Below are 23,763 nucleotides of genomic sequence, written 5' to 3'. Positions count from 1 at the left end.
CGTGTTGGAGCAGGTACCTCCCCATATATATGTATGGAGTGGAGTTTGCAACTGAAGAGAAACTTTGTGTTCCCAACAAGCTAGGTGAAGGACGGCTTTCACACACACATATCTCTCAGAACTGAGCATGTGGAGAAACGTTCGTTCATCTAGCACAAAGGGAACGGGTTGCAGGAGAAACTTTTCTCTGGTTTCTCGGACTGTTTCCTAGTGCCGGTTTGAAGTTCCTGCAGTTTTAACTTTAAAACCGAGTTGGAGCTTGTACCACCCCATATATATGTATGGAGTGGAGTTAGCAACTGAAGAGAAACTTTGTGTTCCCAACAAGCTATGTGAAGTATGGCTTTCACACACACTTATCTCTCAGAACTGAGCATGTGGAGAGACGTTCGTTCATCTAGCACAAAGGGAACGTGTTGCAGGACAAACTTTTACTCTGGTTTCTAAGTCTGTTTCCTAGTGCCGGTTTGAAGTTCCTGCAGTTTTCACTGTAAAACCGAGTTGGAGCTAGTACCTCCCGATATATATGTATGGAGTGGGGTTTGCAACTGAAGAGAAACTTTGTGTTCCCAACAAGCTAGGTGAAGGACGGCTTCACACACACTTATCTCTCAGAAATGAGCATGTGCAGAGACTTTCATTCATCTAGCACAAAGGGAACGGGTTGCAGGAGAAACTTTTACTCTGGTTTCTCAGTCTTTTTCCTAGTGGCGGTTTGAAGTTCCTGCAGTTTTCACTGTAAACCCGAGTTGGACCTAGTACCTCCCCATATATATATATGAAGAGGTGTTTGCAACTGAAGAGAAACTGTGAGTTCCAAAACAAGCTAGGTGAAGGACGGCTTTCACAGATACTTATCTCTCAGAACTGAGCATGTGGAGAGACGTTCGTTCATCTCACACAAAGGAACGGGTTGAAGGAGAAACTTGTACTCTGGTATCTCGGTCTGTTTCCTAGTGCCGGTTTGAAGTTCCTGCATTTTTCACTGTAAAACCGAGTTGGAGCTAGTACCTCCCCATATATATGTATGGAGTGGAGTTTGCAACTGAAGAGAAACTTTGTGTTCCCAACAAGCTAGGTGAAGGACGGCTTTCACACACACTTATCTCTCAGTACTGAGCATGTGGAGAGACGTTCGTTCATCTAGCACAAATGGAACGGGTTGCAGGAGAAACTATTACTCTGATTTCTAAGTCTGTTTCCTAGTGCTGGTTTGAAGTTCCTGCAGTTTTCACTGTAAAACCGAGATGGAGCTAGTACCTACCCATATATATGTATGGAGTGGAGTTTGCACCTGAAGAGAAACTTTGTGTTCCCAACAAGCTAGTTGAAGGACGGCTTTCACACACACTTATCTCTCAGAAATGAGCATGTGCAGAGACTTTCATTCATCTAGCGCAAAGGGAACGGGTTGCACGAGAAACTTTTCTCTGGTTTCTCAGTCTTTTTCCTAGTGGCGTTTTGATGTTCCTGCAGTTTTCACTGTAAACCCGAGTTGGACCTAGTACCTCCCCATATATATATATGAAGAGGTGTTTGCAACTGAAGAGAAACTGTGAGTTCCAAAACAAGCTAGGTGAAGGACGGCATTCACAGATACTTATCTCTCAGAACTGAGCATGTGGAGAGACGTTCGTTCATCTAGCACAAAGGGAACGGGTTGCAGGAGAAACTTTTACTCTGATTTCTAAGTCTGTTTCCTAATGCCGGTTTGAAGTTCCTGCAGTTTTCACTGTAAAACCGAGATGGAGCTAGTACCTACCCATATATATGTATGGAGTGGAGTTTGCAACTGAAGAGAAACTTTGTGTTCCCAACAAGCTAGGTGAAGACCGGCTTTCACACACACTTTTCTCTCAGAACTGAGCATGTGGAGAGACGTTCTTTCATCTAGCACAAATGGAACGTGTTGCAGGAGAAACTTTTACTCTGGATTCTCAGTCTGTTTCCTAGTGCCGGTTTGAAGTTCCTGCAGTTTTCACTGTGAAACCGAGTTGGAGCTAGTACCTCCCCATATATATGTATGGAGTGGGGTTTGCAACTGAAGAGAAACTTTGTGTTCCCAACAAGCTAGGTGAAGGACGGCTTCACACACACTTATCTCTCAGAAATGAGCATGTGCAGAGACTTTCATTCATCTAGCACAAAGGGAACGGGTTGCAGGAGAAACTTTTACTCTGGTTTCTCAGTCTTTTTCCTAGTGGCGGTTTGAAGTTCCTGCAGTTTTCACTGTAAACCCGAGTTGGACCTAGTACCTCCCCATATATATATATGAAGAGGTGTTTGCAACTGAAGAGAAACTGTGAGTTCCAAAACAAGCTAGGTGAAAGACGGCTTTCACAGATACTTATCTCTCAGAACTGAGCATGTAGAGAGACGTTCGTTCATCTCGCACAAAGGAAAGGGTTGAAGGAGAAACTTGTACTCTGGTATCTCGGTCTGTTTCCTAGTGCCGGTTTGAAGTTCCTGCATTTTTCACTGTAAAACCGAGTTGGAGCTAGTACCTCCCCATATATATGTATGGAGTGGAGTTTGCAACTGAAGAGAAACTTTGTGTTCCCAACAAGCTAGGTGAAGGACGGCTTTCACACACACTTATCTCTCAGTACTGAGCATGTGGAGAGACGTTCGTTCATCTAGCACAAATGGAACGGGTTGCAGGAGAAACTTATACTCTGATTTCTAAGTCTGTTTCCTAGTGCTGGTTTGAAGTTCCTGCAGTTTTCACTGTAAAACCGAGATGGAGCTAGTACCTACCCATATATATGTATGGAGTGGAGTTTGCAACTGAAGAGAAACTTTGTGTTCCCAACAAGCTAGGTGAAGGACGGCTTTCACACACACATATCTCTCAGAAATGAGCATGTGCAGAGACTTTCATTCATCTAGCGCAAAGGGAACGGGTTGCACGAGAAACTTTTCTCTGGTTTCTCAGTCTTTTTCCTAGTGGCGGTTTGATGTTCCTGCAGTTTTCACTGTAAACCCGAGTTGGACCTAGTACCTCCCCATATATATATATGAAGCGGTGTTTGCAACTGAAGAGAAACTGTGAGTTCCAAAACAAGCTAGGTGAAGGACGGCATTCACAGATACTTATCTCTCAGAACTGAGCATGTGGAGAGACGTTCGTTCATCTAGCACAAAGGGAACGGGTTGCAGGAGAAACTTTTACTCTGATTTCTAAGTCTGTTTCCTAATGCCGGTTTGAAGTTCCTGCTGTTTTCACTGTAAAACCGAGATGGAGCTAGTACCTACCCATATATATGTATGGAGTGGAGTTTGCAACTGAAGAGAAACTTTGTGTTCCCAACAAGATAGGTGAAGGACGGCTTTCACACACACTTATCTCTCAGAAATGAGCATGTGCAGAGACTTTCATTCATCTAGCACAAAGGGAACGGGTTGCAGGAGAAACTTTTACTCTGGATTCTCAGTCTGTTTCCTAGTGCCGGTTTGAAGTTCCTGCAGTTTTCACTGTGAAACCGATTTGGAGCTAGTACCTCCCCATATATATGTATGGAGTGGAGTTTGCAACTGAAGAGAAACTTTGTGTTCCCAACAAGCTAGGTGAAGGACGGCTTTCACACACACATATCTCTCAGAACTGAGCATGTGGAGAGACGTTCGTTCATCTAGCACAAAGGGAACGGGTTGCAGGAGAAACTTTTCTCTGGTTTCTCGGACTGTTTCCTAGTGCCGGTTTGAAGTTCCTGCAGTTTTCACTGTAAAACCGAGTTGGAGCTTGTACCACCCCATATATATGTATGGATTGGAGTTTGCAACTGAAGAGAAACTTTGTGTTCCCAACAAGCTATGTGAAGTATGTCTTTCACACACACTTATCTCTCAGAACTGAGCATGTGGAGAGACGTTCGTTCATCTAGCACAAAGGGAACGTGTTGCAGGAGAAACTTTTACTCTGGTTTCTAAGTCTGTTTCATAGTGCCGGTTTGAAGTTCCTGCAGTTTTCACTGTAAAACCGAGTTGGAGCTAGTACCTCCCCATATATATGTATGGAGTGGAGTTTGCAACTGAAGAGAAACTTTGTGTTCCCAACAAGCTAGGTGAAAGACGGCTTCACACACACTTATCTCTCAGAAATGAGCATGTGCAGAGACTTTCATTCATCTAGCGCAAAGGGAACGGGTTGCACGAGAAACTTTTACTCTGGTTTCTCAGTCTTTTTCCTAGTGGCGGTTTGAAGTTCCTGCAGTTTTCACTGTAAACCCGAGTTGGACCTAGTACCTCCCCATATATATATATGAAGAGGTGTTTGCAACTGTAGAGAAACTGTGAGTTCCAAAACAACCTAGGTGAAAGACGGCATTCACAGATACTTATCTCTCAGAACTGAGCATGTGGAGAGACGTTCGTTCATCTAGCACAAAGGGAACGTGTTGCAGGAGAAACTTTTACTCTGGTTTCTCAGTCTGTTTCCTAGTGCCGGTTTGAAATTATTGCAGTTTTCACTGTAAAACGGATTTGGAGCTAGTACCTCCCCATATATATGTATGGAGTGGAGTTTGCAAGTGAAGAGAATCTTTGTGTTCCCAACAAGCTAGGTGAAGGACGGCTTTCACACACACTTATCTCTCAGAAATGAACATGTGGAGAGACGTTCGTTCATCTAGCACAAAGGGAACGGGTTGCAGGAGAAACTTTTACTCTGGTTTCTCGGGCTTTTTCGTAGTGGCGGTTTGAAGTTCCTGCAGTTTTCACTGTAAACCCGAGTTAGAGCTAGTACCTCCCCATATATATATATGGAGTGGAGTTTTCAACTGAAGAGAAACTTAGTGTTCCCAACAAGCTAGTTGAAGGACGGTATTCACACACATTATCTCTCAGAACTGAGCATGTGTAGAGACGTTCGTTCATCTAGCACAAAGGGAACGGGTTGCAGGAGAAACTTTTACTCTGGTTTCTCAGTATGTTTCCTAGTGCTGGTTTGAAGTTCCTGCAGTTTTCACTGTAAAACCGAGTTGTAGCTAGTACCTACCCATATATAAGTATGGAGTGGTGTTTGCAACTGAAGAGAAACTTTGTGTTCCCAAAAAGCTAGTTTAAGGACGGCTTTCACACACACTTATCTCTCAGAACTGAGCATGTGGAGAGACGTTCGTTCATCTAGCACAAAGGGAACGGGTTGCAGGAGAAACTTTTACTCTGGTTTCTCAGTCTGTTTCCTAGTGCCGGTTTGAAATTCCTGCAGTTTTCACTGTAAAACTGTGTTGGAGCTAGTACCTCCCCATATATATGCATGGAGTGGAGTTTGCAACTGAAGAGAAACTTTGTGTTCGTAACAAGCTAGGTGAAGGACGGCTTTCACACACCCTTATCTCTCAGAAATGAGCATGTGGAGAGACGTTCGTTCATCTAACACAAAGGGAACGGGTTGCACGAGAAACTTTTACTGTGGTTTCTCGGTATGTTTCCTAGTGCCGGTTTGAAGTTCCTGCAGTTTTCACTGTAAAACCGAGTTGGAGCTAGTACCCCCCCCATATATATGTATGGAGTGGAGTTTGCATCTGTAGAGAAACTTTGTGTTCCCAACAAGCTAGATGAAGGACGGCTTTCACACACACTTTTTTCTCAGAACTGAGCATGTGGAGAGACGTTCGTTCATCTAGCACAAAGGGAACGTGTTGCAGGAGAAACTTTTACTCTGGTTTCTCAGTCTTTTTCCTAGTGCCGGTTTGAAGTTCCTGCAGTTTTCACTGTAAACCCGAGTTGGACCTAGTACCTCCCCATATATATATATATGAAGAGGTGTTTGCAACTGAAGAGAAACTGTGAGTTCCAAAACAAGCTAGGTGAAGGACGACTTTCACAGATACTTATCTCTCAGAACTGAGCATGTGGAGAGACGTTCGTTCATCTGGCACAAAGGGAACTGGTTGCAGGAGAAACTTGTACTCTGGTATCTCGGTCTGTTTCCTAGTGCCGGTTTGAAGTTCCTGCATATTTCACTCTAAAACCGAGTTGGAGCTAGTACCTCCCCATATATATGTATGGAGTGGAGTTTGCAACTGAAGAGAAACTTTGTGTTCCCAACAAGCTAGGTGAAGGGCGGCTTTCACACACAATTATCTCTCAGAACTGAGCATGTGTAGAGACGTTCGTTCATCTAGCACAAATGGAACGGGTTGCAGGAGAAAGTTTTACTCTGGTTTCTCAGTCTGTTTCCTAGTGCTGGTTTGAAATTCCTGCAGTTTTCACTGTAAAACAGAGTTGTAGCTAGTAACGCCCCATATATAAGTATGGAGTGGTGTTTGCAACTGAAGAGAAACTTTGTGTTCCCAAAAAGCTAGTTTAAGGACGGCTTTCACACACACTTATCTCTCAGAACTGAGCATGTGGAGAGACGTTGGTTCATCTAGCACAAAGGGAACGGGTTGCAGGAGATACATTTACTCTGGTTTCTCAGTCTGTTTCCTAGTGCCGGTTTGAAATTCCTGCAGTTTTCACTGTAAAACCGTGTTGGAGCTAGTACCTCCCCATATATATGTATGGAGTGGAGTTTGCAACTGAAGAGAAACTTTGTGTTCCCAACAAGCAAGGTGAAGGTCGGCTTTCACACACACTTATCTCTCAGAACTGAGCATGTGGAGAGACGTTCGTTCATCTAGCACAAAGGGAAAGGGTTGCACGAGAAACTTTTACTGTGGTTTCTCGGTATGTTTCCTAGTGCCGGTTTGAAGTTCCTGCACTTTTCACTGTAAAACCGAGTTGGAGCTAGTACCTCCCCATATATATGTATGGAGTGGAGTTTGCATCTGTAGAGAAACTTTGTGTTCCCAACAAGCTAGATGAAGGACGGCTTTCACACACACATATTTCTCAGAATTGAGCATGTGGAGAGACGTTCGTTCATCTAGCACAAAGGGAACGGGTTGCAGGAGAAACTTTTACTCTGGTTTCTCAGTCAGTTTCCTAGTGCCGGTTTTTATGTTCCTGCAGTTTTCACTGTAAAACCGATTTGGAGCTTGTACTTCCCCATATATATGTATGGAGTGGAGTTTGCAACTGAAGAGAAACTTTGTGTTCCCAACAAGCTAGTTTAATGACGGCTTTCACACACACTTATCTCTCAGAACTGAGCATGTGGAGAGACGTTCGTTCATCTAGCACAAAGGGAACGGGTTGCAGGAGAAACTTATACTCTGGTATCTCGGACTGTTTCCTAGTGGCGGTTTGAAGTTCCTGTAGGTTTCACTGTAAAACCGAGTTGGGTCTAGTAACTCCCCATATATATGTATGGAGTGGATTTGGCAACTGAAGAAAAACTTTGTGTTCCCAACAAGCTAATTGAAGGACGGCTTTCACACACACTTATCTCTCAGAACCTAGGATGTGGAGAGACGTTCGTTCATCTACCAAAAAGGGAACGGGTTGCAGGAGAAACATTTACTCTGGTTTCTCGGTCAGTTTCCTAGTGCCGGTTTGAAGTTCCTGCAGTTTTAACTGTAAAACCGTGTTGGAGCTAGTACCTCCCAATATATATGTATGGAGTGGTGTTTGCATCTGAAGAGATACTTTGTGTTCCAAACAAGCTAGGTGAAGAACGGCTTTCACACACACTTTTCTCTCAGAACTGAGCATGTGGAGAGACGTTCGTTCATCTTGCACAAATGGAACGGGTTGCAGGAGAAACTTTTACTCTGGATTCTCAGTCTATTTCCTAGTGCCGGTTTGAAGTTCCTGCAGTTTTCACTGTAAAACCGAGTTGGAGCTAGTACCTCCCCATATATATGTATGGAGTGGAGTTTGCAAATGAAGAGAAACTTTTTGTTCCCAACAAGCTAGGTGAAGGACGTCTTTCACACACAATTATGTCTCAGAACTGAGCATGTGGAGGGAAGTTCGTTCATTTAGCACAAATGGAACGGGTTGCAGGAGAAACTTATACTCTGGTTTCTCGGTCTGTTTCCTAGTGCCTGTTTTAAGTTCCTGCAGTTTTCAGTGTAAATCTTAGTTGGGGCTAGTACCTCCCCATATATATGTATGGAGTGGAGTTTGCAACTGAAGATAATCTCTGTGTTCCCAACAAGCTAGTTGAAGGACGGCTTTCACAAACACTTATCTCTCAGAACTGAGCATGTGGAGAGACGTTCGTTCATCTGGCACAAAGGGAACGGGTTGCAAGAAAAACTTTTACTCTGGTTTCTCAGTCTGTTTCCTAGTGCCGGTTTGAAGTTCCTGCAAGTTTCACTGTAAAACCGAGTTGGAGCTAGTACCCCCCATATATATGTATGGAGTGGAGTTTGCAACTGAAGAGAAACTTTGTGTTCCCAACAAGCTAGGTGAAGGACGGCTTTCACACACAATTATCTCTCAGAACTGTGCATGTGGAGAGACGTTCGTTCATCTAGCACAAAGGGAACGGGTTGCAGGAGAAACTATTACTCTGGTTTCTCGGTCTGTTTCCTAGTGCAGGTATGAAGTTCCTGCAGTTTTCACTGTAAAACCGAGTTGGAGCTAGTACCACCCCATATATATGTATGAAGTGGAGTTTGCAACTGAAGAGAAACTTTGTGTTCCCAACAAGCTAGATGAAGGACCGCTTTCACACACACTTATCTCTCAGAAATGGGCATGTCGAGAGACGTTCGTTCATCTAGCACAAAAGGAACGGTTTGCAGGAGAAACTTTTACTCTGGTTTCTCAGTCTGTTTCCTAGTGCCGGTTTGAAGTTCCTGCATTTTTCACTGTAAAACCGAGTTGGAGATAGTACCTCCCCATATATATGTATGGAGTGGAGTTTGCAACTGAAGAGAAACTTTTTGTTCCCAACAAGCTAGGTGAAGGACGGCTTTCACACACACTTATCTCTCAGAACTGAGCATGTGGAGAGACGTTCGTTCATCTAGCACAAAGGGAACGGGTTGCAGGAGAAACTTTTACTCTGGTTTCTCACTCTGTTTCCTAGTGCCGGTTTGAAGTTCCTGCAATTTTCACTGTAAAACCGAGTTGGAGCTAGTACCTCCCCATATATATGTATGGGGTGGAGTTTGCAACTGAAGAGAAACTCTGTGTTCACAACAAGCTAGATGAAGTACAGCTTTCACACACATATATCTCTCAGAACTGAGCAAGTGGAGAGACGTTCTTTCATCTAGCACAAAGGGATAGTGTTGCAGGAGAAACTTTTACTCTGGTTTCTCAGTCTGTTTCCTAGTGCCGGTATGAAATTCCTGCAGTTTACACTGTAAAACGGAGTTGGAGCTGGTACCTCCCATATATATGTATGGAGTGGAGTTTGCAACTGAAGAGAAACTTTTTGTTCCCAACAAGATAGGTGAAGGACGGCTTTCACACACACTTATCTCTCAGAACTGAGCATGTGGAGAGACGTTCGTTCATCTAGCACAAAGGGAACGGGTTGCAGGAGAAACTTTTACTCTGGTTTCTCGGTCTGTTTCCTAGTGCCGGTTTGAAATTCCTGCAGTTTACACTGTAAAACCGATTTGGAGCTAGTACCTCCCCATATATATGTATGGAGTGGAGTTTGCAACTGAAGAGAAACTCTGTGTTCCCAACAAGCTAGATGAAGGACAGCTTTCACACACATTTATCTCTCAGAACTGAGCAAGTGGAGAGACATTCTTTCATCTAGCACAAAGGGATAGTGTTGCAGGAGAAACTTTTACTCTGGTTTCTCAGTCTGTTTCCTAGTGCCGGTTTGAAATTCCTGCAGTTTTCACTGTAAAACGGAGTTGGAGCTAGTACCTCCCCATATATATGTATGGAGTGGAGTTTGCAACTGAAGAGAAACTTTGTGTTCCCAACAAGCTAGGTGAAGGACGGCTTTCACACACACTTATCTCTCGGAACTGAGCATGTGGAGAGACGTTCGTTCATCGAGCACAAATGGAACGGGATTGAAGGAGAAACTTTTACTCTGGTTTCTCAGTCTGTTTCCTAGTGCCTGTTTGAAGTTACTGCAGTTTTCACTGTAAAACCGATTTGGATCTGGTACCTCCCCATATATATGTATGGAGTGGTGTTTGCAACTGAAGAGAAATTTTGTGTTCCCAACAAGCTAGGAGAAGGACGGCTTTCACACACACGTATCTCTCAGAAATGAGCATGTGGAGAGACGTTCGTTCATCTAGCACAAAGGAACGGGTTGCAGGAGAAACTTTTACTCTGGTTTCTCCGTCTGTTTTCTAGTGCCGGTTTGAAGTTCCTGCAGTTTTCAGTGTAAAACTTAGTTGGGGCTAGTACCTCCCCATATATATATATGGAGTGGAGTTAGCAATTGAAGATAAACTCTGTGTTCCCAACAAGCTAGTTGAAGGACGGCTTTCACACACACTTATCTCTCAGAACTGAGCATGTGGAGAGACGTTCGTTCATCTGGCACAAAGGGAACGGGTTGCAGGAAAAACTTTTACTCTGGTTTCTCAGTCTTTTTCCTAGTGCCGGTTTGAAGTTCCTGCAGGTTTCACTGTAAAACCGAGTTGGAGCTAGTACCCCCCATATATATGTATGGAGTGGAGTTTGCAACTGAAGAGAAACTTTGTGTTCCCAACAAGCTAGGTGAAGGACTGCTTTCACACACACTTATCTCTCAGAACTGAGCATGTGGAGAGACGTTCGTTCATCTAGCACAAAGGGAACGGGTTGCAGGAGAAACTATTACTCTGGTTTCTCGGTCTGTTTCCTAGTGCCGGTTTGAAGTTCCTGCAGTTTTCACTGTAAAACCGAGTTGGAGCTAGGACCACCCCATATATATGTATGGAGTGGAGTTTGCAACTGAAGAGAAACTTTGTGTTCCCAACAAGCTAGTTGAAGGACGGCTTTCACACACACTTATCTCTCAGAAATGGGCATGTGGAGAGACGTTCGTTCATCTAGCACAAAAGGAACGGGTTGCAGGGAAAATTTTACTCTGGTTTCTCAGTCTGTTTCCTAGTGCCGGTTTGAAGTTCCTGCATTTTTCACTGTAAAACCGAGTTGGAGCTAGTACCTCCCCATATATATATATGGAGTGGAGTTTGCAACTGAAGAGAAACTTTTTGTTCCCAACAAGCTAGGTGAAGGACGTCTTTCACACACACATATCTCTCAGAACTGAGCATGTGGAGAGACGTTCGTTCATCTAGCACAAATGGAACGGTTTGCAGGAGAAACTTTTACTCTGGTTTCTCCGTCTGTTTCCTAGTGCCGGTTTGAAGTTCCTGCAGTTTTCACTGTAAAACCGAGTTGGAGCTAGTACCTCCCCATATATATGTATGGAGTGGAGTATGCAACTGAAGAGAAACTCTGTGTTCCCAACAAGCTAGATGAAGGACAGCTTTCACACACATTTATCTCTCAGAACTGAGCAAGTGGAGAGACGTTCTTTCATCGAGCACAAAAGGATAGTGATGCAGGAGAAACTTTTACTCTGGTTTCTCAGTCTGTTTCCTAGTGCCGGTTAGAAATTCCTGCAGTTTTCACTGTAAAACGGAGTTGGAGCTAGTACCTCCCCATATATATGTATGGAGTGGAGTTTGCAACTGAAGAGAAACTTTGTGTTCCCAACAAGCTAGGTGAAGTACGGCTTTCAAACACTCTTATCTCTCGGAACTGAACATGTGGAGAGACGTTCGTTCATCAAGCACAAATGGAACGGGATTGAAGTAGAAACTTTTACTCTGGTTTCTCAGTCTGTTTCCTAGTGCCGGTATGAAGTTCCTGCAGTTTTCACTGTAAAACCGAGTTGGAGCTAGTACCTCCCCATATACATGTATGGAGTGGAGTTTGCAACTGAAGAGAAACTTTGTGTTCCCAACAAGCTAGGTGAAGGACGGCTTTCACACACAATTATCTCTCAGAAATGAGCATGTGGAGAGACGTTCGTTCATCTAGCACAAAGGAACGGGTTGCAGGAGAAACTTTTACTCTGGTTTCTCGGTCCGTTTCCTACTGCCGGTTTTAAGTTCCTGCAGTTTTCACTATAAAACCGATTTGCAGCTAGTACCTCCCCATATATATGTATGGAGTGGAGTTTGAACCTGAAGAGAAACTTTGTGTTCCCAACAAGCTAAGTGAAGTACGGCTTTCACACACACATATCTCTCAGAACTGAACATGTGGAGAGACGTTCGTTCATCTAGCACAAAGGGAACGGGTTGCAGGAGAAACTTTACTCTGGTTCTCGGTCTGTTTCCTAGTGCCGGTTTGAAGCTCCTGCAGTTTTCACTGTAAACCCGAGTTGGAGCTAGTACCTCCCCATATATATGTATGGAGTGGATTTTGCAACTGAAGAGAAACTTTGTGTTCCCAAAAAGCTTGTTTAAGGACGGCTTTCACAGACACTTATCTCTCAGATCTGAGCATGTGGATATACTTTCTTTCATCTAGCACAAAGGGAAATTGTTGCAGGAGAAACTTTTACTCTGGTTTCTCAGTCTGTTTCCTAGTGTCGGTTTGAAATTCCTGCAGTTTTCACTGTAAAACCGAGTTGGGGCTAGTACCTCCCCATATATATGTATGGAGTGGAGTTTGCAACTGAAGAGAAACTTTGTGTTCCCAACAAGCTAGGTGAAGGACGGCTTTCACACACATTTATCTCTCAGAAATGAGCATGTGGAGAGACGTTCGTTCATCTAGCACAAAGGAAACGGGTTGCAGGAGAAACTTTTACTATGGTTTCTCAGTCTGTTTCCTAGTGCCGGTTTGAAGTTCCTGCAGTTTTCACTGTAAAACAGAGTTGGAGCTGGTACCTCCCCATATATATGTATGGAGTGGTGTTTGCAACTGAAGAGAAACTTTGTGTTCCCAACAAGCTAGGTGAAGGACGGCTTTCACACACATTATCTCTCAGAACTGAGCATGTGGAGAGAAGTTCGTTCATCTAGCACTAAGGGAACGGGTTGAAGGAGAAACTTTTACTCTGGTTTCTCAGTCTGTTTCCTAGTGCCGGTTTGAAGTCCCTGCAGTTTTCACTGTAAAACCGAGTTGGAGCTAGTACCTCCCCATATATATGTATGGAGTGGAGTTTGCAACTGAAGAGAAAATTTGTGTTCCCAACAAGCTAGTTGAAGGCGGTTTTCACACACACTTATCTCTCCGAACTGAGCATGTGGAGAGACGTTCGTTCATCTAGCACAAAGGGAACGGGTTGCAGGGGAAATTTTTACTCAGGTTTCTCGGTCTGTTTCCTAGTGCCGGTTTGAAGTTCCTGCATTTTTCACTGTAAAACCGAGTTGGAGCTAGTACCTCCCCATATATATGTATGGAGTGGAGTTTGAACCTGAAGAGAAACTATGTGTTCCCAACAAGCTAAGTGAAGGACGGCTTTCACACACACATATCTCTCAAAACTGAACATGTGGAGAGACGTTCGTTCATGTAGCACAAAGGGAACGGGTTGCAGGAGAAACTTTACTCTGGTTCTCGGTCTGTTTCCTAGTGCCGGTTTGAAGTTCCTGCATTTTTCACTGTAAAGCCGAGTTGGAGCTAGTACCTCCCCATATATATGTACGGAGTGGAGTTTGCAACTGAAGAGAAACTTTGTGTTCCCAACAAGCTAGTTGAAGTACGGCTTTCACACACACTTATCTCTCAGAACTGAGCATGTGGAGAGACGTTCGTTCATCTAGCACAAAGGGAACGGGTTGCAGGAGAAACTTTACTCTGGTTTCTCGGTCTGTTTCCTAGTGCCGGTTTGAAGCTACTGCAGTTTTCACTGTAAAACCGAGTTGGATCTAGTACCTCCCTATATATTTGTATGGAGTTGAGGTTGCAACTGAAGAGAAAATTTTTGTTCCGAACAAGCTAGGTGAAGGACGGCTTTCACACACACTTGTCTCTCAGAACTGAGCATTTGGAGAGACGTTGTTTCATCTAGCACAAAGGGAAAGTGTTGCAGGAGAAACATTTACTCTGGTTTCTCAGTCTGTTTCCTAGTGCCGGTTTGAAATTCCTGCAGTTTTCACTGTAAAACCGAGTTGGAGCTAGTACCTCCCCATATATATTTATGGAGAGGTGTTTGCAACTGAAGAGAAACTTTGTGTTCCCAACAAGCTAGGTGAAGAACGGCTTTCACACATACTTATCTCTCAGAACTGAGCATGTGGAGAGACATTCGTTCATCTAGCACAAAGGGAACGGATTGCAGGAAAAACTTTTACTGTGATTTCTCGGTCTGTTTCCTAGTGCCGGTTTGAAGTTCCTGCATTTTTCACTGTAAAACCGAGTTGGAGGTAGTACCTCCCCATATATATGTATGGAGTGGAGTTTGCAAGTGAAGAGAATCTTTGTGTTCCCAACAAGCTAGGTGAAAAACGGCTTTCACACACACTTATCTCTCAGAACTGAGCATGTGGAGAGACGTTCGTTCATCTAGCACAAAGGGAACGTGTTGCAGGGGAAACTTTTACTCTGGTTTCTAAGTCTGTTTCCTAGTGCCGGTTTGAAGTTCCTGCAGTTTTCACTGTAAAACCGAGATGGAGCTAGTACCTCCCCATATATATGTATGGAGTGAATTTTGCAACTGAAGAGAAACTTTGTGTTCCCAACAAGCTAGGTGAAGGACGGCTTTCACACACACTTATCTCTCAGAAATGAGCATGTGCAGAGACTTTCATTCATCTAGCACAAAGGGAACGGGTTGCAGGAGAAACTTTTACTCTGGTTTCTCGTTCTTTTTCCTAGTGCCGGTTTGAAGTTATTGCAGTTTTCACTGTAAACCCGAGTTGGAGCTAGTACCTCCCCATATATATTTATGAAGAGGTGTTTGCAACTGAAGAGAAACTGTGAGTTCCAAAACAAGCTAGGTGAAGGACGGCTTTCACAGATACTTATCTCTCAGAACTGAGCATGTGGAGAGACGTTCGTTCATCTAGCACAAGGGAACGGGTTGCAGGAGAAACTTGTACTCTGGTATCTCGGTCTGTTTCCTAGTGCCGGTTTGAAGTTCCTGCATTTTTCACTGTAAAACCGAGTTGGAGCTAGTACCTCCCCATATATATGTATGGAGTGGAGTTTGCAACTGAAGAGAAACTTTGTGTTCCCAACAAGCTAGGTGAAGGACGGCTTTCACACACACTTACCTCTCAGAACTGAGCATGTGGAGAGACGTTCGTTCATCTAGCACAAAGGGAACGGGTTCCAGGAGAAACTTATACTCTGAATTCTAAGTCTGTTTCCTAGTGCCGGTTTGAAGTTCCTGCAGTTTTCACTGTAAAACCGAGATGGAGCTAGTACCACCCCATATATATGTATGGAGTGGAGTTTGCAACTGAAGAGAAACTTAGTGTTCCCAACAAGCTAGGTGAAGGACGGTTTTCACACACATAATCTCTCACAACTGAGCATGTGTAGAGACGTTCGTTCATCTAGCACAAAGGGAACGGGTTGCAGGAGAAACTTTTACTCTGGTTTCTCAGTCTGTTTCCTAGTGCCGGTTTGAAATTCCTGCAGTTTTCACTGTAAAACCGATTTGGAGCTAGTACCTCCCCATATATATGTATGGAGTGGAGTTTGCAACTGAAGAGAAACTTTGTGTTCCCAACAAGCTAGGTGAAGGACGGCTTTCACACACACTTATCTCTCAGAACTGAGCATGTGGAGAGACGTTCGTTCATCTAGCACAAAGGGAACGTGTTGCAGGAGAAACTTTTACTCTGGTTTCTCAGTCTGTTTCCTAGTGCCGGTTTGAAATTATTGCAGTTTTCACTGTAAAACGGATTTGGAGCTAGTACCTCCCCATATATATGTATGGAGTGGAGTTTGCAAGTGAAGAGAATCTTTGTGTTCCCAACAAGCTAGGTGAAAAACGGCTTTCACACACACTTATCTCTCAGAACTGAGCATGTGGAGAGACGTTCGTTCATCTAGCACAAAGGGAACGTGTTGCAGGGGAAACTTTTACTCTGGTTTCTAAGTCTGTTTCCTAGTGCCGGTTTGAAGTTCCTGCAGTTTTCACTGTAAAACCGAGATGGAGCTAGTACCTCCCCATATATATGTATGGAGTGGAGTTTGCAACTGAAGAGAAACTTTGTGTTCCCAACAAGCTAGGTGAAGGACGGCTTTCACACACACTTATCTCTCAGAAATGAGCATGTGCAGAGACTTTCATTCATCTAGCACAAAGGGAACGGGTTGCAGGAGAAAGTTTTACTCTGGTTTCTCGGTCTTTTTCCTAGTGCCGGATTGAAGTTCCTGCAGTTTTCACTGTAAACCCGAGTTGGAGCTAGTACCTCCCCGTATATATATATGAAGAGGTGTTTGCAACTGAAGAGAAACTGTGAGTTCCAAAACAAGCTAGGTGAAGGACGGCTTTCACAGATATTTATCTCTCAGAACTGAGCATGTGGAGAGACGTTCGTTCATCTAGCACAAAGGGAACGTGTTGCAGGAGAAACTTTTACTCTGGTTTCTCAGTCTGTTTCCTAGTGCCGGTTTGAAATTATTGCAGTTTTCACTGTAAAACCGATTTGGAGCTAGTACCTCCCCATATATATGTATGGAGTGGAGTTTGCAACTGAAGAGAAACTTTGTGTTCCCAACAAGCTAGGTGAAGGACGGCTTTCACACACACTTATCTCTCAGAACTGAGCATGTGGAGAGACATTCGTTCATCTAGCACAAAGGGAACGGGTTGCACGGGAATTTTTTACAGTGGTTTCTCGGTCTGTTTCCCAGTGCCGGTTTGAAGTTCCTGCAGTTTTCACTGTAAAACCGTGTTGGACCTAGAACCTCCCCATATATATGTATGGAGTGGTGTTTGCATCTGAAGAGAAACTTTGTGTTCCAAACAAGCTAGGTGAAGAACGGCTTTCACACACACTTATCTCTCAGAACTGAGCATGTGGAGAGACGTTCGTTCATCTAGCACAAATGGAACGGGTTGCATCAGAAACTTTTACTCTGGACTCTCAGTCTGTTTCCTAGTGCCGGTTTGAAGTTCCTGCAGTTTTCACTGTAAAATCGTGTTGGAGCAGGTACCTCCCCATATATATGTATGGAGTGGAGTTTGCAACTGAAGAGAAACTTTGTGTTCCCAACAAGCTAGGTGAAGGACGGCTTTCACACACACATATCTCTCAGAACTGAGCATGTGGAGAAACGTTCGTTCATCTAGCACAAAGGGAACGGGTTGCAGGAGAAACTTTTCTCTGGTTTCTCGGACTGTTTCCTAGTGCCGGTTTGAAGTTCCTGCAGTTTTAACTTTAAAACCGAGTTGGAGCTTGTACCACCCCATATATATGTATGGAGTGGAGTTAGCAACTGAAGAGAAACTTTGTGTTCCCAACAAGCTATGTGAAGTATGGCTTTCACACACACTTATCTCTCAGAACTGAGCATGTGGAGAGACGTTCGTTCATCTAGCACAAAGGGAACGTGTTGCAGGACAAACTTTTACTCTGGTTTCTAAGTCTGTTTCCTAGTGCCGGTTTGAAGTTCCTGCAGTTTTCACTGTAAAACCGAGTTGGAGCTAGTACCTCCCCATATATATGTATGGAGTGGGGTTTGCAACTGAAGAGAAACTTTGTGTTCCCAACAAGCTAGGTGAAGGACGGCTTCACACACACTTATCTCTCAGAAATGAGCATGTGCAGAGACTTTCATTCATCTAGCACAAAGGGAACGGGTTGCAGGAGAAACTTTTACTCTGGTTTCTCAGTCTTTTTCCTAGTGGCGGTTTGAAGTTCCTGCAGTTTTCACTGTAAACCCGAGTTGGACCTAGTACCTCCCCATATATATATATGAAGAGGTGTTTGCAACTGAAGAGAAACTGTGAGTTCCAAAACAAGCTAGGTGAAGGACGGCTTTCACAGATACTTATCTCTCAGAACTGAGCATGTGGAGAGACGTTCGTTCATCTCACACAAAGGAACGGGTTGAAGGAGAAACTTGTACTCTGGTATCTCGGTCTGTTTCCTAGTGCCGGTTTGAAGTTCCTGCATTTTTCACTGTAAAACCGAGTTGGAGCTAGTACCTCCCCATATATATGTATGGAGTGGAGTTTGCAACTGAAGAGAAACTTTGTGTTCCCAACAAGCTAGGTGAAGGACGGCTTTCACACACACTTATCTCTCAGTACTGAGCATGTGGAGAGACGTTCGTTCATCTAGCACAAATGGAACGGGTTGCAGGAGAAACTATTACTCTGATTTCTAAGTCTGTTTCCTAGTGCTGGTTTGAAGTTCCTGCAGTTTTCACTGTAAAACCGAGATGGAGCTAGTACCTACCCATATATATGTATGGAGTGGAGTTTGCACCTGAAGAGAAACTTTGTGTTCCCAACAAGCTAGTTGAAGGACGGCTTTCACACACACTTATCTCTCAGAAATGAGCATGTGCAGAGACTTTCATTCATCTAACGCAAAGGGAACGGGTTGCACGAGAAACTTTTCTCTGGTTTCTCAGTCTTTTTCCTAGTGGCGTTTTGATGTTCCTGCAGTTTTCACTGTAAACCCGAGTTGGACCTAGTACCTCCCCATATATATATATGAAGAGGTGTTTGCAACTGAAGAGAAACTGTGAGTTCCAAAACAAGCTAGGTGAAGGACGGCATTCACAGATACTTATCTCTCAGAATTGAGCATGTGGAGAGACGTTCGTTCATCTAGCACAAAGGGAACGGGTTGCAGGAGAAACTTTTACTCTGATTTCTAAGTCTGTTTCCTAATGCCGGTTTGAAGTTCCTGCAGTTTTCACTGTAAAACCGAGATGGAGCTAGTACCTACCCATATATATGTATGGAGTGGAGTTTGCAACTGAAGAGAAACTTTGTGTTCCCAACAAGCTAGGTGAAGACCGGCTTTCACACACACTTTTCTCTCAGAACTGAGCATGTGGAGAGACGTTCTTTCATCTAGCACAAATGGAACGTGTTGCAGGAGAAACTTTTACTCTGGATTCTCAGTCTGTTTCCTAGTGCCGGTTTGAAGTTCCTGCAGTTTTCACTGTGAAACCGAGTTGGAGCTAGTACCTCCCCATATATATGTATGGAGTGGGGTTTGCAACTGAAGAGAAACTTTGTGTTCCCAACAAGCTAGGTGAAGGACGGCTTCACACACACTTATCTCTCAGAAATGAGCATGTGCAGAGACTTTCATTCATCTAGCACAAAGGGAACGGGTTGCAGGAGAAACTTTTACTCTGGTTTCTCAGTCTTTTTCCTAGTGGCGGTTTGAAGTTCCTGCAGTTTTCACTGTAAACCCGAGTTGGACCTAGTACCTCCCCATATATATATATGAAGAGGTGTTTGCAACTGAAGAGAAACTGTGAGTTCCAAAACAAGCTAGGTGAAGGACGGCTTTCACAGATACTTATCTCTCAGAACTGAGCATGTGGAGAGACGTTCGTTCATCTCGCACAAAGGAAAGGGTTGAAGGAGAAACTTGTACTCTGGTATCTCGGTCTGTTTCCTAGTGCCGGTTTGAAGTTCCTGCATTTTTCACTGTAAAACCGAGTTGGAGCTAGTACCTCCCCATATATATGTATGGAGTGGAGTTTGCAACTGAAGAGAAACTTTGTGTTCCCAACAAGCTAGGTGAAGGACGGCTTTCACACACACTTATCTCTCAGTACTGAGCATGTGGAGAGACGTTCGTTCATCTAGCACAAATGGAACGGGTTGCAGGAGAAACTTATACTCTGATTTCTAAGTCTGTTTCCTAGTGCTGGTTTGAAGTTCCTGCAGTTTTCACTGTAAAACCGAGATGGAGCTAGTACCTACCCATATATATGTATGGAGTGGAGTTTGCAACTGAAGAGAAACTTTGTGTTCCCAACAAGCTAGGTGAAGGACGGCTTTCACACACACATATCTCTCAGAAATGAGCATGTGCAGAGACTTTCATTCATCTATCGCAAAGGGAACGGGTTGCACGAGAAACTTTTCTCTGGTTTCTCAGTCTTTTTCCTAGTGGCGGTTTGATGTTCCTGCAGTTTTCACTGTAAACCCGAGTTGGACCTAGTACCTCCCCATATATATATATGAAGCGGTGTTTGCAACTGAAGAGAAACTGTGAGTTCCAAAACAAGCTAGGTGAAGGACGGCATTCACAGATACTTATCTCTCAGAACTGAGCATGTGGAGAGACGTTCGTTCATCTAGCACAAAGGGAACGGGTTGCAGGAGAAAGTTTTACTCTGATTTCTAAGTCTGTTTCCTAATGCCGGTTTGAAGTTCCTGCAGTTTTCACTGTAAAACCGAGATGGAGCTAGTACCTACCCATATATATGTATGGAGTGGAGTTTGCAACTGAAGAGAAACTTTGTGTTCCCAACAAGCTAGGTGAAGGACGGCTTTCACACACACTTATCTCTCAGAAATGAGCATGTGCAGAGACTTTCATTCATCTAGCACAAATGGAACGGGTTGCAGGAGAAACTTTTACTCTGGATTCTCAGTCTGTTTCCTAGTGCCGGTTTGAAGTTCCTGCAGTTTTCACTGTGAAACCGATTTGGAGCTAGTACCTCCCCATATATATGTATGGAGTGGAGTTTGCAACTGAAGAGAAACTTTGTGTTCCCAACAAGCTAGGTGAAGGACGGCTTTCACACACACATATCTCTCAGAACTGAGCATGTGGAGAGACGTTCGTTCATCTAGCACAAAGGGAACGGGTTGCAGGAGAAACTTTTCTCTGGTTTCTCGGACTGTTTCCTAGTGCCGGTTTGAAGTTCCTGCAGTTTTCACTGTAAAACCGAGTTGGAGCTTGTACCACCCCATATATATGTATGGATTGGAGTTTGCAACTGAAGAGAAACTTTGTGTTCCCAACAAGCTATGTGAAGTATGTCTTTCACACACACTTATCTCTCAGAACTGAGCATGTGGAGAGACGTTCGTTCATCTAGCACAAAGGGAACGTGTTGCAGGAGAAACTTTTACTCTGGTTTCTAAGTCTGTTTCATAGTGCCGGTTTGAAGTTCCTGCAGTTTTCACTGTAAAACCGAGTTGGAGCTAGTACCTCCCCATATATATGTATGGAGTGGAGTTTGCAACTGAAGAGAAACTTTGTGTTCCCAACAAGCTAGGTGAAAGACGGCTTCACACACACTTATCTCTCAGAAATGAGCATGTGCAGAGACTTTCATTCATCTAGCGCAAAGGGAACGGGTTGCACGAGAAACTTTTACTCTGGTTTCTCAGTCTTTTTCCTAGTGGCGGTTTGAAGTTCCTGCAGTTTTCACTGTAAACCCGAGTTGGACCTAGTACCTCCCCATATATATATATGAAGAGGTGTTTGCAACTGTAGAGAAACTGTGAGTTCCAAAACAACCTAGGTGAAAGACGGCATTCACAGATACTTATCTCTCAGAACTGAGCATGTGGAGAGACGTTCGTTCATCTAGCACAAAGGGAAAGTGTTGCAGGAGAAACTTTTACTCTGGTTTCTCAGTCTGTTTCCTAGTGCCGGTTTGAAATTATTGCAGTTTTCACTGTAAAACGGATTTGGAGCTAGTACCTCCCCATATATATGTATGGAGTGGAGTTTGCAAGTGAAGAGAATCTTTGTGTTCCCAACAAGCTAGGTGAAGGACGGCTTTCACACACACTTATCTCTCAGAAATGAACATGTGGAGAGACGTTCGTTCATCTAGCACAAAGGGAACGGGTTGCAGGAGAAACTTTTACTCTGGTTTCTCGGTCTTTTTCGTAGTGGCGGTTTGAAGTTCCTGCAGTTTTCACTGTAAACCCGAGTTAGAGCTAGTACCTCCCCATATATATATATGGAGTGGAGTTTTCAACTGAAGAGAAACTTAGTGTTCCCAACAAGCTAGTTGAAGGACGGTATTCACACACATTATCTCTCAGAACTGAGCATGTGTAGAGACGTTCGTTCATCTAGCACAAAGGGAACGGGTTGCAGGAGAAACTTTTACTCTGGTTTCTCAGTATGTTTCCTAGTGCTGGTTTGAAGTTCCTGCAGTTTTCACTGTAAAACCGAGTTGTAGCTAGTACCTACCCATATATAAGTATGGAGTGGTGTTTGCAACTGAAGAGAAACTTTGTGTTCCCAAAAAGCTAGTTTAAGGACGGCTTTCACACACACTTATCTCTCAGAACTGAGCATGTGGAGAGACGTTCGTTCATCTAGCACAAAGGGAACGGGTTGCAGGAGAAACTTTTACTCTGGTTTCTCAGTCTGTTTCCTAGTGCCGGTTTGAAATTCCTGCAGTTTTCACTGTAAAACTGTGTTGGAGCTAGTACCTCCCCATATATATGCATGGAGTGGAGTTTGCAACTGAAGAGAAACTTTGTGTTCGTAACAAGCTAGGTGAAGGACGGCTTTCACACACCCTTATCTCTCAGAAATGAGCATGTGGAGAGACGTTCGTTCATCTAACACAAAGGGAACGGGTTGCACGAGAAACTTTTACTGTGGTTTCTCGGTATGTTTCCTAGTGCCGGTTTGAAGTTCCTGCAGTTTTCACTGTAAAACCGAGTTGGAGCTAGTACCCCCCCCCATATATATGTATGGAGTGGAGTTTGCATCTGTAGAGAAACTTTGTGTTCCCAACAAGCTAGATGAAGGACGGCTTTCACACACACTTTTTTCTCAGAACTGAGCATGTGGAGAGACGTTCGTTCATCTAGCACAAAGGGAACGTGTTGCAGGAGAAACTTTTACTCTGGTTTCTCAGTCTTTTTCCTAGTGCCGGTTTGAAGTTCCTGCAGTTTTCACTGTAAACCCGAGTTGGACCTAGTACCTCCCCATATATATATATATGAAGAGGTGTTTGCAACTGAAGAGAAACTGTGAGTTCCAAAACAAGCTAGGTGAAGGACGACTTTCACAGATACTTATCTCTCAGAACTGAGCATGTGGAGAGACGTTCGTTTATCTGGCACAAAGGGAACTGGTTGCAGGAGAAACTTGTACTCTGGTATCTCGGTCTGTTTCCTAGTGCCGGTTTGAAGTTCCTGCATATTTCACTCTAAAACCGAGTTGGAGCTAGTACCTCCCCATATATATGTATGGAGTGGAGTTTGCAACTGAAGAGAAACTTTGTGTTCCCAACAAGCTAGGTGAAGGGCGGCTTTCACACACAATTATCTCTCAGAACTGAGCATGTGTAGAGACGTTCGTTCATCTAGCACAAATGGAACGGGTTGCAGGAGAAAGTTTTACTCTGGTTTCTCAGTCTGTTTCCTAGTGCTGGTTTGAAATTCCTGCAGTTTTCACTGTAAAACAGAGTTGTAGCTAGTAACGCCCCATATATAAGTATGGAGTGGTGTTTGCAACTGAAGAGAAACTTTGTGTTCCCAAAAAGCTAGTTTAAGGACGGCTTTCACACACACTTATCTCTCAGAACTGAGCATGTGGAGAGACGTTGGTTCATCTAGCACAAAGGGAACGGGTTGCAGGAGATACATTTACTCTGGTTTCTCAGTCTGTTTCCTAGTGCCGGTTTGAAATTCCTGCAGTTTTCACTGTAAAACCGTGTTGGAGCTAGTACCTCCCCATATATATGTATGGAGTGGAGTTTGCAACTGAAGAGAAACTTTGTGTTCCCAACAAGCAAGGTGAAGGTCGGCTTTCACACACACTTATCTCTCAGAACTGAGCATGTGGAGAGACGTTCGTTCATCTAGCACAAAGGGAAAGGGTTGCACGAGAAACTTTTACTGTGGTTTCTCGGTATGTTTCCTAGTGCCGGTTTGAAGTTCCTGCACTTTTCACTGTAAAACCGAGTTGGAGCTAGTACCTCCCCATATATATGTATGGAGTGGAGTTTGCATCTGTAGAGAAACTTTGTGTTCCCAACAAGCTAGATGAAGGACGGCTTTCACACACACATATTTCTCAG

The sequence above is a fragment of the Camelus bactrianus genome, chromosome 31 (genome assembly GCF_048773025.1).
Source record: "Camelus bactrianus isolate YW-2024 breed Bactrian camel chromosome 31, ASM4877302v1, whole genome shotgun sequence".
In the NCBI taxonomy this organism is placed as follows: Eukaryota; Metazoa; Chordata; class Mammalia; order Artiodactyla; family Camelidae; genus Camelus; species Camelus bactrianus.
Note: the sequence above shows the minus strand (reverse complement) of the source record.